General features: G+C 38.6%; 1 long non-coding RNA gene across 1 annotated transcript in view; it reads left to right on the top strand.

The window, feature by feature from the left end:
* Positions 1-12,983, top strand: part of LOC127468172 (uncharacterized) — a 50,396-nt gene that overhangs the window by 24,815 nt on the left and 12,598 nt on the right. The window contains exon 2 of the long non-coding RNA XR_007903433.1: positions 9,641-10,273. This is a non-coding gene — a long non-coding RNA (uncharacterized LOC127468172). The remainder of the gene's footprint in view (positions 1-9,640; positions 10,274-12,983) is intronic.

The raw sequence follows: 12,983 nt of genomic DNA, 5'->3' as shown, positions 1-12,983 counted from the left end.
CTTTTGGAGTCATATATCTACTGTGACCCCTAAATTCCTTTCAGAGTCCCTGCTTCCCAAGGCAAGCTACTCCATTCTCTAGGCTTAACTTGTACTTCTCAGTCTGTTATCTGGCATTTGGTGAGACAGAATGAAACACATTTTGATTGAAGGGTACCCATTTGCCAAGCAGAGTAGCTCCTGCAGTCATCTTTTTTTTCCATGCCATCAGTCCTCACCTCTTCTGCAAGATTATCAGAAGTGATTTTTTATGCACTTCCACGTAGTTGCTGTAAATGTTTTCAAAGTTTGCTGCTAAGATCTTTCTCAAGTCTCAGGCAATACAAGCAGGGAGAGGATGGCACCACAGGCTGTGTGTGAGATTTGTTTCAGACACATACAAGGTATATTCTTACAAATGCCTCCAAACACACCCTCCAAATGGCTCTGCTTTCCACTCAGCTAAATGAAGAAAGACAGAACAATACTGCTGGAGGAAAAGAGGCACAGAGAAGTCAGTGGGTTAGCTCACAGTTATGCTTAAATGTGAGGAAAGGAATTTCCATTTCTGTGCCTTACTATTTGTATTTCTTGCCTAACCATCCATAGTGTGTCTAGAATTTTTGTCTCTTCATGTGTTTTCCCTTCTCCTCAGACATGAAAAAAAAAGAAAACCAACCCAAAACAAACAAACAAAAAAAAGCCATAGAACCCCTCCCCAACAAACAACAACAACAACAAAAATTGCCATTGATTTGTTCATCTATCTGTTTTTCTAAAGGGAATATGTTACCTGAGTCAGAATTTCCAGTCAGTAGGAGCTGTATGCTTAAATTCTGTAAGTCGTTCAGCAGACTGTTTAAATAAGCAACTAGTAGGTGACTCCTTTAAAAGAACATCTCTTTGCATTGTCTTTTACAAGAATTTGGGTGCATTCGCTAGTGGTCGCTTTCTGATAGTTGCGGAGTGTTTTTGTGTGTTTGAGTTCTCTGGTCCACAGTAAAACAAATTAGTTTGAATGTAAGGCTGTCAGCAGGCATGTGGATGTTCAAATGTTGCCTGTGCCAGTGTCGGCGGTGTCTTCACAGAGAATGAGTGTAAAGGTTGTGAGATGAAACATCTGACTGGAAGCCGAGTCTGCCGGGAGATTTATGGACAAAAACTAGAAAAATTCCTGGGGAGGATGAATCATTCAGGCCAGGAAAGGGGTAGGTTAACCTCTGAGAGGAGGTCCTAGGGGAAGAAAGGCAGATCTGTCTAAATGATGGGGCAGATATCCCAATGGGATTAGAATGCCAGGCTCTGAAACAAAGAGGCTAAGATTAGATTTGGTGCTTATGTTTTCCCCCTCCAGTATTGACTTCATTAAAACTGCAGGAACTGATTCAGTGTGTGGAAGTTACACGACCTTGAGGTCACACAATAAGCTTGTTTCATAAGTCATACTCAGCTTCCATCTCTGCTTTCTCATTCACTTTCTCTCTTGCTCTCCCCTTCCGCACGCACTTTGTAGCCTCCAGTCCCAGACTTTTCCTTCGAGACCTTTATCACATCTCACTTGTGAGACTTGTCCCACCATCACTAAGCATCAATAACCCTACAGGCCCATGTTCTTCTCCTGTTGCACCCCAAAAAACACAGTCCTTTCCATCCAAGGCTGCCATTCCTGTCTCTGTCTCTCCCTATTTGACCCTAGGATCCTTCCTCTGCTACTGCTAGACTATATCTCCTGTGTATTTGGTTGGATCTGGGAAGTTTCTTACTGCATCCCTCTGAAGTCTTTATCAGGATGTCACAGAGAACAACAGACTCCCAGATTTTGGGCATCTGTTGGACCTGGCATGACCTGAAGCGTCTTGGAAGACAATTGTAGGGAAAGTCATTTTTATCCCTAGCTGGAACATTGCCAGTGTAAATGGTATCCTTTGGGAATACATGGTTGTTAAAACATTTAACAGGTCCCTGCCAAGCATGCACAAACAGTGCTTTCCCAAAGATGTAACAGGTTTGAGTAGACTTTTGCAGGTAAGATAAATCTCTGACAAAGGCCCCCCTATCTATCTAATTCCCAGTTCCAAATGATAAGAATGCCAGTGTTTTTCAAATAACATATTTTCTTTTTCTAAAAAAAAAAACCCTGTGGCTTTAGAACACCTGTGCTTTGCCTTATGCAGAAAAGGTAAGTAAAAGTTTCTTAAAAGAGTGATAAAATCAGCTTGCCTAACTTGATTTGACTTTGCAATAACAATTTTGGTACAAGACAGAAAGCCCCCCCAACATTTCAGGATAAAATGAGTCACATCTTTTATTTTGTATAGCTTTCAATGTAACTAGTTCTTTGAAATATGCAGGGAATCAGAATTAACACACTTGGCTGCTGAAGAAAAAATAAATCCAACTCATAAATCAATGGTATTTTCAATAACATCTCTGAATGCTGACAAGTCACAGGTCCATGGCATCCTCCCTAACCCAGTGGTGCAACATTGTTCCAGCACTATCTCCAAGGGTCACTGATTCAAATTTCCTGCTTTTCTTAGAGCTCTTCTACCCAAACAATGACAGCTCCAAGGCCTGTTTAGTTTATGATACATGATTTTAACTTTCAAATCTCTGTCTATATCATGTATCTATCCCCTTTTAATGGAGACTGGGTTTTGTTCCCCTGGATTTGTCATCGTTCTATAACTATGTTTTAACTGCATTTCTAATCTGTTAAATCATATTTTCTGCAAATACAATCTGTATTGATCTAGAATTCAATTTTTCTTAATTTGGTTTCTTATAGGATTGGATGAAAACATTTGCACATGCAATTTAGTATGTGTTACAAAAGGATGAACTATCAAGTCCAGTATTTCTTTTTTTGAATAGATAAAATTTTATTTTATTCTCTTAAATTATCCTCATGATAAAAAAATCTGTATTACAAAGGAGTGTTAAAGAATTAGTTGTGGATACCATCCTTTCTGCAGTTATGCCATTGTTTCCCTCTCAATCTATTTATATAGAGTATTTACAGATAGCTTTAATTTTAAATATTTAGAGGCTTGATATAACTGTTCTGATTTTTTGCCCTGAATGTTTATGAAGTAATGCCTAAATTTCATTGTATGGCAAGTGATACAACACATAAACTCTGAGAAATCCCAGCTGTAAATCTTTGCATCAGGCTAGCCATGGAAAAAGCAGTAAATCCATAATAAATGTATGGATTCCAAAGTGTGTGTTCTGAGCTGGCAGACTTACATGAGAAAACAGTATTTGGGCTTTTTATTTCTGTTAACTACTTCCATTTGCCTTTGTGATCATTACACCAAACTTGTAGTAAGAAATGAAGTTTCTCCAGGTTGTGTCCATGACAGTTATAAATCATTAGAGTTTAGGAAGTCCCCCAAGTAATACATGTGCATTAAAATAATTACTTAAGAATCGCTGGACATGGAAATGGTGAATTTTCTAAAGTCCACTTAGATAACCAAACAACCTGAGAGCAAATGGAAAAATCAAAGGTGTGCCTTGGTCTCAGGTATGGTCTATGAAAGATCTATGGTGGACCACTGATCTAAATTTTTAAAAGTAAGTAGTTTCCAGGGTTGTGAAGGAAGGGATTTCTAGGGTAAGGAATACCCCTCAATTTGTCACCTTGGAGAGCAGTTTGAAAGCTGATCCACTTGCTCTGTTGTTTGCTAAGACAAAATTTAAGTCAAATATAATTTTAATAATAGCAAAACGTATAGATCTCTCCCTATAACTAACATGTACTTGAACAGATAGATTTTCTGTAACTAAATTTAACTCTGCACAGTCAGTAAGTAGAATATATGTACACTACATAAAATTTTTTTTTTCAAAATTCTGTGACCAAGTTGTTCTGAGGGTTCAAATTTTCAGTATTCAGTTAAAATTTTCATTTTTCTTGAACTGCAGCATATAGGCAACGTAGACCCCATTATTTTATTTTGATGAACACAAACCCAGTGCAATGCATAAGAGCAGAAATGTGCTCCATGAATCCAAAGTAATAAAAAGCATACTAAAAAAGGAATAACAGTGACTGTGTCTTATGATCAAACTTCCATGCATCAGAATTTTGGAGGTTTATTCCAATAAACCTGGAGCTTGCAGCAGCAGTGTCTAAAGTTTGTTTCTCCTGAGATTTAGCTACATCACATTTCCTCTATGGCTAAAGAAGTCTAGTATCTGAAGGATAGCTCAATTTTCTCCACTATTGCAATTAGCAGAAATTGAGGCCATCAAAACTTGTAAGTCAACACCTTTCACCACAATTTCCTGACATGTTTTAATATGCACCTGGCTATCTTGGTCCTTTGGACCATTCCAGCTTTTTAGGGATCACTGGAACAACATAATTCCTTTGGCTCATACCATTTTCATTGGGTTTTTCAGTTTAATATTAAGGGCCAGACTCTCACCATCTCTATAGCAACTTAGGATACCCTATAGACAGAGTTGGCTGCCAGGTTTCCTGTCAAGTTTGACTCTTCAGCAACTCTGTGCAGCTGGGGTGGTGAGAAGTTGCCAGATTGCAGGAAATAATTATAGTAAAATTTCACGAAAAAATGCAAATATGTAAACCAAAGCTAATTAAAATAGAGAAATGATCATAGCAATTGACCCTTGCAGAACTCACACAGTATGGACTTCAAATGGGAAAATAAGTGCATCCAGGTGATGGTGATGACACTATATATAACTCCATGGTAACCCTCCTTTTCTCTGCATCTCATTTGAATTCTGCCTAAACACATGATAGACTTAGTGCTTCAGGAGTCCTTACAGAAAATTAAACCCCAAAATCCTCATTGTAGGTTTTTTGTCAATTTGGGATTTTTTTGAGCAGATTAAGGAGAAAATTAGCACCTCAATTCTTTCACAAACAATTGTGAAAAATTCTAGGCTGATCTGAACTTGCTTTAAGTCCAGTTTTTCCTTTCACCTATCAAATAAGCACATTAAATATCTCTGCCCTTGCCCAGGTTGCTATGCTTTGTTCCTAATCTGAGCTCACTAATCCAGCAGAAATCAATCCACATGCTGTTCCTGCTGTTTAGTGACTTAAACTGACTCACACAGTGGTCCATAAGTGGCAAAAGTTAACTGGCATGACCCTCTAGCCTCAGGGCATGGTGGAAAAGGACTTTTCTACCTTCTGGTGGCAGCAAACTCTGAGATCACATCTGCTCAATAATAGGGGTTTGCACAAAGAACACAGAACCTTTTTTGACAAACTGACTGTAGAAAGAGCTCCACAGCCAGTACTTAGCTTTTCATCTGAAAGTTGTGTGGTATTTTTAGGAAGAATATAGCAGTGCTCCAGAAATATTTTGGGTCTAACAAAGAAACTATCTGGGTTTTGACCTCTGGAGCTCCCTGTACTGTGTCCTTAAAATTAAGTGGGTTATCTAAGAATTTGTGAGGTTTAACACCATCAGAAGTGATCCTGCTCATCCTATAGCTGGGGTAGAAACCTAGTGTAACTAGTCAACAGCAAAATATAAGTTACAGGACATAACACTCCTACACAAGGTGACTGGTTCCTCACATCTCTGCCTCTTAACACATGAGGTTAGTGCAGGCAGTACGCTGTGAAGAACTTCTCCAGTAAAGAAGTGAAAAGTTTCAGTGAGATAAAATGCTGTCGTGAAAGAAGAATGCTTTAAATACCCTACTAATGAGGGATAAAATCACAGAATTAAATGATACAGGCTTTAGCTAGCAGTGTTTTTTAGTAGGGATCAAAATAAAAAGGAAGAAAAGCAAAAAAAGAGAAATGTTGTGACTTGGCTCAAAAGAATATGCTGAATGAAGTTTTTTTATTAGTTCATCTGTCTTTGCAAGTGGTATTTGGTAGTTAAGTGAATGGTGAAAGACACAAGGTCTACAAAGAAAGGCATAAAAAAATAATGAGAGGGGGAACAAAGCTCCACTTAAAACTCCACTTAGCTGTCTACAGATTAAGATTTGATTGCAGTACCAGGGATCTGCCCTAAGAAAAGCTTCCAAAGTATGGCCACAAAACATAAAACCTTGAATGAGGTGAGGAAGCAATATATCTTTTATTATTACATTAATGTGGGGGAAATAAGTTCATATATTTAAATGTTAAAACTGCATAGAATTGTCTGAGACTTTGGAAGCACATGCATTGTAAAGATCTTGTGGATTAACACAATTCAGTATTCTAAGAATCATTTCTGAGGTCCTGGTTGGATTCACAGATCTGTATTTAAAGTGAGTTTGTTCTGAATTGTCTGTTTACGCATACAGTATATGGTCTCCTGGCTCTTGTATAAAAAACCCTTACCAGAATTTAAAATAAATCATCTCTGTTTTTTTCCTTTTTGCTTAGAGGATTAGACTAATAGAAAGTTTATCTTATTTAAATCAGCAAGTTTTGTGCATTATTTTTATCAGAATAGTCAGCAAAGAACTACAATAAGTTTCTGGAGCCTGATTTCTGACATGCAAATATTGAGAATTCATGTTTATTTAATTGCAGAGCAAGGAATGTTTTGTCATTTTTCTCCAGGAAAGCAAGAACCAACACAGAAATGCGACAGGCTATAAATTTGATAAGATGTCTTGTACTGCAATTTTTTATTTATCCTCATGGGACTCTTTGAGCTTTCCCAGATCTACCTTTACCACAGAACTGCCTGATGGTCTTCATCAGCTCTTAAAAACAGAATTGTTACAAATGAGAGCTTACAGTGGCAGCCCTGGTTTATTTTATGCAATGCTGCCACATAATAATTGTATTACATAAGTTTGGCAGCATTTCACAGCTGCACTAAGTCATGCTAATGGGTGGTATCCAGTTGCTAATGTTGAAAACTGCTTCTACACAGAAGCTGATTGAATAGGTTTGCTCACTAGCAAAGGCTCACTCATTTCTTTCACTTTTTACAGAGAGGTCTGACATTATCCAATTTGTATGTCTGATGAAAAGACATATAAAGACCTTTCAATGAAGGGTGGATAAAGTGGTATGGAATGAAATCTGAGTGTTCACTGAAAAAAAAACCCAACAAAACAAAAAATCCCCACAAATTAAATTTTCCGTATACATTATTTTTTCTAATCAGGAGACCAGACAGAAAAGTCTTCTCGAGTTACAAATTTAAAGTACTTCCAGATTGATTTGATACCTCTGAGATTTTGCCAAACTTTGTTAATCTTACAAGCCTGTCTCCCATGCAGCTATGTAAAGCTCAGCTGAGGACAGAGTGGTTAAGCTGAGATTTAATGAAGAGCTCAGGCACTTCAGGAAGCAGAGGTTGTACAGTACAGTAACCAATAGGTTATAGGGTCCAGGGTGGTCCAACTTAGAGCTCGTGCCAAGTGTGCTTGTGGGAATCCTCAGGAAACAGATGTTACTGCCAGATTCTGTCTCTGTAAAAAGGTCTGGGCTCAACAAGTAGCTTCAGTGAGTCAAAGGTGTCTGCATCTGTGCATGAAGATGGTGAAAGCTCAGACACTGAGAGAATTTCAAGCTCATAAAACCCACCATCTAGGCATTTGGATGGCTTGGGAAGAACATGGTAAGCACAGAAGAATTAAACACTTTACTGAACATACTGTGTGCAAATCTTACTGTAATAGTTCAGCTCGTCTTATGAGACCAGATCACCTGACAGTAATACAAGAAAGAAAACAAAAGACCTGAGCAAACCTGAAATATTAAAAAAAAAATAATAATTAAAAAACTGCATCCATCTATTATAAATCTAATCATGTAAGTGATTACTTCCTGGTTTTGTTTTCCCAAAACTGTGCCTTTCTAAACTGAAAGAGTTAGGAAGCCTCTGTTGCATTTCCAGGTCTGGAACCCACATGACCAATACTTTTCAGAGCATCCTTCGTGGTAGATTACAGGCAAGTCTGAGAGGGCCCAACTTGTGACACAGAAATTTTGCCACCTTTCATGGTTTTGTGTCAAACACAGCTCATTTAATGTGGGACAGGCAGGAGAAGAGTGAGCATAATATTGCTTCTTGAAAGAGCTTCTCATTGCTTCTTGGGGAGCATGAGGTTTCAGCCAAGAGATCAGGGCACTGAAAGATGAAACACAGGCCACAGTCTTTGCCTGAAGCAGTAACTCTGATTATTATTAGATAAAATAAGTCACTGGAATAGGAATGGAAATCCAAGCCTTCTCTCTTTCCATGAGAATATTTTAAACGTTCATGATGGATTGGAATTTAAAATCATCCTTGAACTCTGTGACCACTTCCTGGCATACCCTGCTTTAGCACACTGTATTTTGTAGCTCCTCTTTGACAAGAAATTCATTTGCCTGAGAGCTACCTTTGAAATACTCAGCTTTATGTTGTCGTAGCTTCTTTGCAAAACTGCCTATAGTACTAACAAGTCTATGCAAGGTCCCATGCATCACTCAGACTTACAGCATTTTATAGACAGTGCAGGAGAGCTACAAGAGTCATTTTAAAAACTGTTTGCTGTTTTAATAAAACAAAATATCTAAATATGACGTATTATACGAAGCAGACAACACCTTACAGCTAAACAATAAAATGAAAATGAAATCTGTATAACTGTGATCAAAGTGAAAATATCATTCACTCATAATTCTAAAGTAAAAAGAATAAAAAGAGCTTGTTAGGCTATGGTCTGCAGATCAGGACCAGGCTGAGAAAAAGAAGCTCAAATGTCCGAGACTTTTAGTTAAGAAATAAAGAGTACACAAATATAGGAACTTTTAACACACCAGAATATTCTCAAGGTTGAATTAAAATATTGTTCACCTTTCAGCACTGTATAAAAGACACTGTTAAAATAAATGGTGCTAATTTAGCATGAGTATAAAATGACCTGATTGACAGCTGTGGGGAATTTTGTTCAGAAAACAGTACTAGAAAGGCAAATTTCCCTACATTGTCATCATCAATGTACCTTACCTAAAAAGAGCTATCATAGGGGTAATTACTGCGTCAAACCTGCTTGTATTTTTTATCTTTTTTCGGTCACATGGCTTCTGTCTCTCTTGGTTTTAGATTGATACTGTCAGGCTTGTTACATCTAACCCAGCAAGCAGGCATTGTATCACACTGGGCAGAATATTTTGAGGAGTGTGACAGACCCCAGACCAAATATCAATGTTTTTGGCACTCTGTAAGTGGATCTGTGCGCTGCCAGGAGGTGCAGCATGGCAGGCAGCAAAGCAGTTGGTGTGGACAGACATCCCCATGCCCTGCCCTGCCCACATCCGTGCCTGTGCCCACGCTCATGCCTTGCCCATGCCTCAGTTGCGCAGTTTGGTCTCAAACTGGCTCAGCCCTACTCCAGAGCTGTGCCTGGGGTTTTCTCAGCCTAGAGGTGCCCTGGGGCCTCCCTTGTGGGTGAGGTGCTGCTGCAGGGAACCTGGTTTGTATATTCTGAGCCTGTGCCACTGTGTGAGCTGTGGCACAGTAAATTGGGGTGATCCCTAAATTTGCTCCCTAAAAAGCATGCTTGTGGTACAAGCTGGAAGGCTGACTGTGATGGCTCCTCCACTTCAGCTACAGATCTCACTGGCTGAAATTAACTGCAGGTGCAAAAAAACCCCATAGAAGCCAAGAACTGGCCCAGAGGGTAAACTTTGATTTAAATATTTTGTTTGCATTTGTATTGGGTGCAGGTGTCAAGGAGTGGTCTCTGAAGAGGGGCTGGATCTGCTCCATGCCAGACACAGCTGGTTCCAGCCAACTCCATCCGACCCTCTCCAGGGCATGGCTGAGTCCCAGAGTCACATAGAAAAGGAGAGGCTGAAAGTGCCAAATGGAGACAGGAAGAGGGAACAAACAGAGAAATAGAGGAGGCAAGGTCAGAGAGCAGGAGGAAGGAGAAGGTATTCCCTGGCACCAGAGCAAGCATCCACCTCAGCCTGTGCAGAACTCCATGTCATAGCATGTGGCTGTTCCCAGAGGAGCTGCCACCACGGAGAGCCCACGCTGGGGCAGAGGGAAGATGTGAGAAGGAGGGAGCTGCAGAGAGAAACTGCTGAGTGCCAACTGCGACCCCCTGAGCTGCCCTGAACTGGAGGTGTGAAGTTAACCCTGGGAAAAAGAGGAAGTGAAGTGTTGTTTTAAAGTTTGTGTATTTTTTCTTTCAATTAAATTTTTACTTTGATTGACAATAATTTTGTTTAATTTTCCTCAGCTTGTATCTGTCCACAAAGGTAACTGATAAATGATGTCCCTGTCCTTATGTGAACACGGGAACATTCTTGTTCTTGTTTTTCCTGTTTTCTTCCCCCACCACACTGAGAAAGGTGAGTAGCTGAGCAGCTGGGTGGAATTTTGGTTGTCAGTCGAGGCTAACCCACCACAGATTTATTTTTTTAAAATGAAAACTACTCTTAAATATCTACTTAGCTTTTTTCTTTTTTTCTTTTTTCTTTTCTGTTTTTGCTTTGGGGCATTTGCAAATATTCAAATAATTCCAGCTAAAAGATTACTACTCTTAGTTTGGGATATTTTGCGCTTGAATAAAAGCATTCCCAAAAAATTTAACCTGATGGATAAAAGAGAAAGTTCTTCAAAGAAATCAAGTGAAATTAAGTTACTGAAAATGTTTTGTTAAGCTTTGGATGAGCCCCTTGGGGAAATTTCTAAGCAGAGCTTGTGATGCCTCCATCTTCTCTACAGGTTAAAAGAAAATTTAGAATTGAAGTTAATGCTCTTTGAACCTAAAATCAATACAAACTAGGAATAACACGGCAGTGAAAAAGTGATTTTAATTCAAAACAGAAAGCAGAATGCATCCCTGGTCATTTTAGATTTAGAAAAATTAATTAACTTTGACACAACTACAAGTGAGCTGGCTCATTGCACGTCTTTCGAAGTCCAGGACAATCTTCTTAACAATCTGCTTAGTTTAATTGGAGTAAATGGAGAAATACATTTGAAAATGTCAGAATCACAATCAATATAATTGACCAGAAAGGGGTAACAGCTTTGTTACTCCTTTATGCAGCCAATGAAATACTCTATTTTCATGAGACTATCCCAGAGAGGTTTGAATTTAAAATTATAAAGAATATGTTCAACAGCCTACAGAAAGTGAGATGGAATCCCATTCAATTCATAGAGTTGTCACTGCAGATAGAAGTTTTGATGATAGACTTTGAAAAAAATAAGGTTCTTGTCCCAGTGAGACATGAACTGATCTCAATTACCTTAAAGCTAATTAGTGTTAAGGATGCTGAAAGTTAATAGTTTCTGCTGGAGTACCGTGGCTTACCTGTATTTCCCTGCTACTTGAAAACGTTTTTGCATGTTCTTTATACTGAAGATTAATCTCGTAAAAATTCATGCTTTGATGAGGAATGGAAATACAGGATGAAGACACATGAATGACTCTGACAGTCATGCAGTGAGTTTGAATACAGATCAGAAGAAAACTGTTTCAAAATGAAAACTAAAGTTCTGGGGTTTTTTTCAGCGTATCACCAAGTTTGATGGAGATTTTACTTGGTTTTTCTATGTAAACTACAATTCCATCGTATAATTTTTTAATCAGATTTTGCTTTTATTTTTAATAGCCCACATTAATAATATCTGTTTTGGGAACAACACTTGTGCTCAAAGTAAAATTACTGATGTTAACTCTTAAGCTGGACTCCTTAATGTCTTCTTTGTCATCAAGTGCATTGGTTTCTTTGACTAAAAATGTGCTATCTTTTGACGCTGGATGAGCCAAAAACTCAAAAATAAAAAGTGACCAGTAGCAGGGAAAGAAAATTCTGTGATACAAATATCCTTTGGTTCTTTTCATATGAGCTGTTCGTCAATATTTGGTGCCTTTTTACTTGTTTCTGCTTCTATGAGAAGACAACATTAATTATAATAATCACATTTCTTTGAAACAAATCCCATTTTACAAAAACATCAAAAAATGCAGAAATGTCACCAGAGCTGACTAGTTTTTTGTGCCCTTTTTTTTGTGTGTGTGTGGGTGGGATTGGGGTTTTTTTTAGGGGTAGGTTTTCAGCAGTACAGTATCCAGAAAGATCTTTTTTTTCTTGGGTTTATTCTACCAGTGATCCTCTGACTGTAGCTGTCTGCATCTGCTATGCTTCTGCTGTCTGTGCACACAGGCAAGAGAATTGCTTCTTATGTATATCACAACTGAAGGACAGCCTGTATGTCCACAAGCTCAATGAGATTTTATCCAGCTGTCAGACAGAGAAAGCACTGAGAAGTGAAACAAAATTGATTTCAATGGTTATTTTGTCTTCATGGAGAATATGATAAAGCACAAGCAAAATTCTCACTGAAAGAATTAATGAAAAATATTAATGAAATTAGGACACAGTTTATGAGCAAAGATCTTTGAAATAGATACACTGATCAGAACCTGAGGCATTTGAGGCTTTTCTATCTATAATGGATAAGGGAACAAATTTTGAAGGCTTTATTCAGTGCTTAGCTGAAACAAGGAAAGCCATGAACTGCTTCCCTGGAAAGGAAGCAAAGCAAAAACCTCTACACAAGCCTGTCACCTCAGTCCAGTTTGCACACCTGGTACCCTACTGATGTTCAGGTTGCAGAAGCAAAAAGATGGGTTAAGTAGAGAAGAATTTTATGGAGACATTACATAGTGAACCGACATTTCTTAGAACCGGAAACAAAAATACCTTAATTTGCTCCCCCACCTGGCTTGTTATACTTCCATAATTTTCTTAATGCTGAAAGATAACAGGGGGATCCCTTCCCCTACCCCTTCCCATTCTCTTTCCCCTACCCCTTCCCTTTCCCCTTCCCTTCCCTCTCCCCCTTCCCTTCCCTTTTTCCAGAATCGTGAAACACTTTCAGTTTCAATGTCATCCAAAAAACCCACATCTTCTTTGATCCCACAGGATCACTTTATCAGTCTCACTGTTTAATCCTTTTGCCCAAGTATGCAGCAGTATCAGAGACTTTCCTAAACTTTGTACAAGTTCAGAAAGCTCTTGAAGACTAGGAAAAACTATAAAGGAG

This window comes from Manacus candei, unplaced genomic scaffold (assembly GCF_025592945.1).
Source record: "Manacus candei isolate 608988 ecotype Guabito, Panama unplaced genomic scaffold, ASM2559294v1 h1tg000014l, whole genome shotgun sequence".
NCBI lineage: Eukaryota > Metazoa > Chordata > Aves > Passeriformes > Pipridae > Manacus > Manacus candei.
Note: the sequence above shows the minus strand (reverse complement) of the source record. Positions and strands in the feature narration are given on the sequence as shown.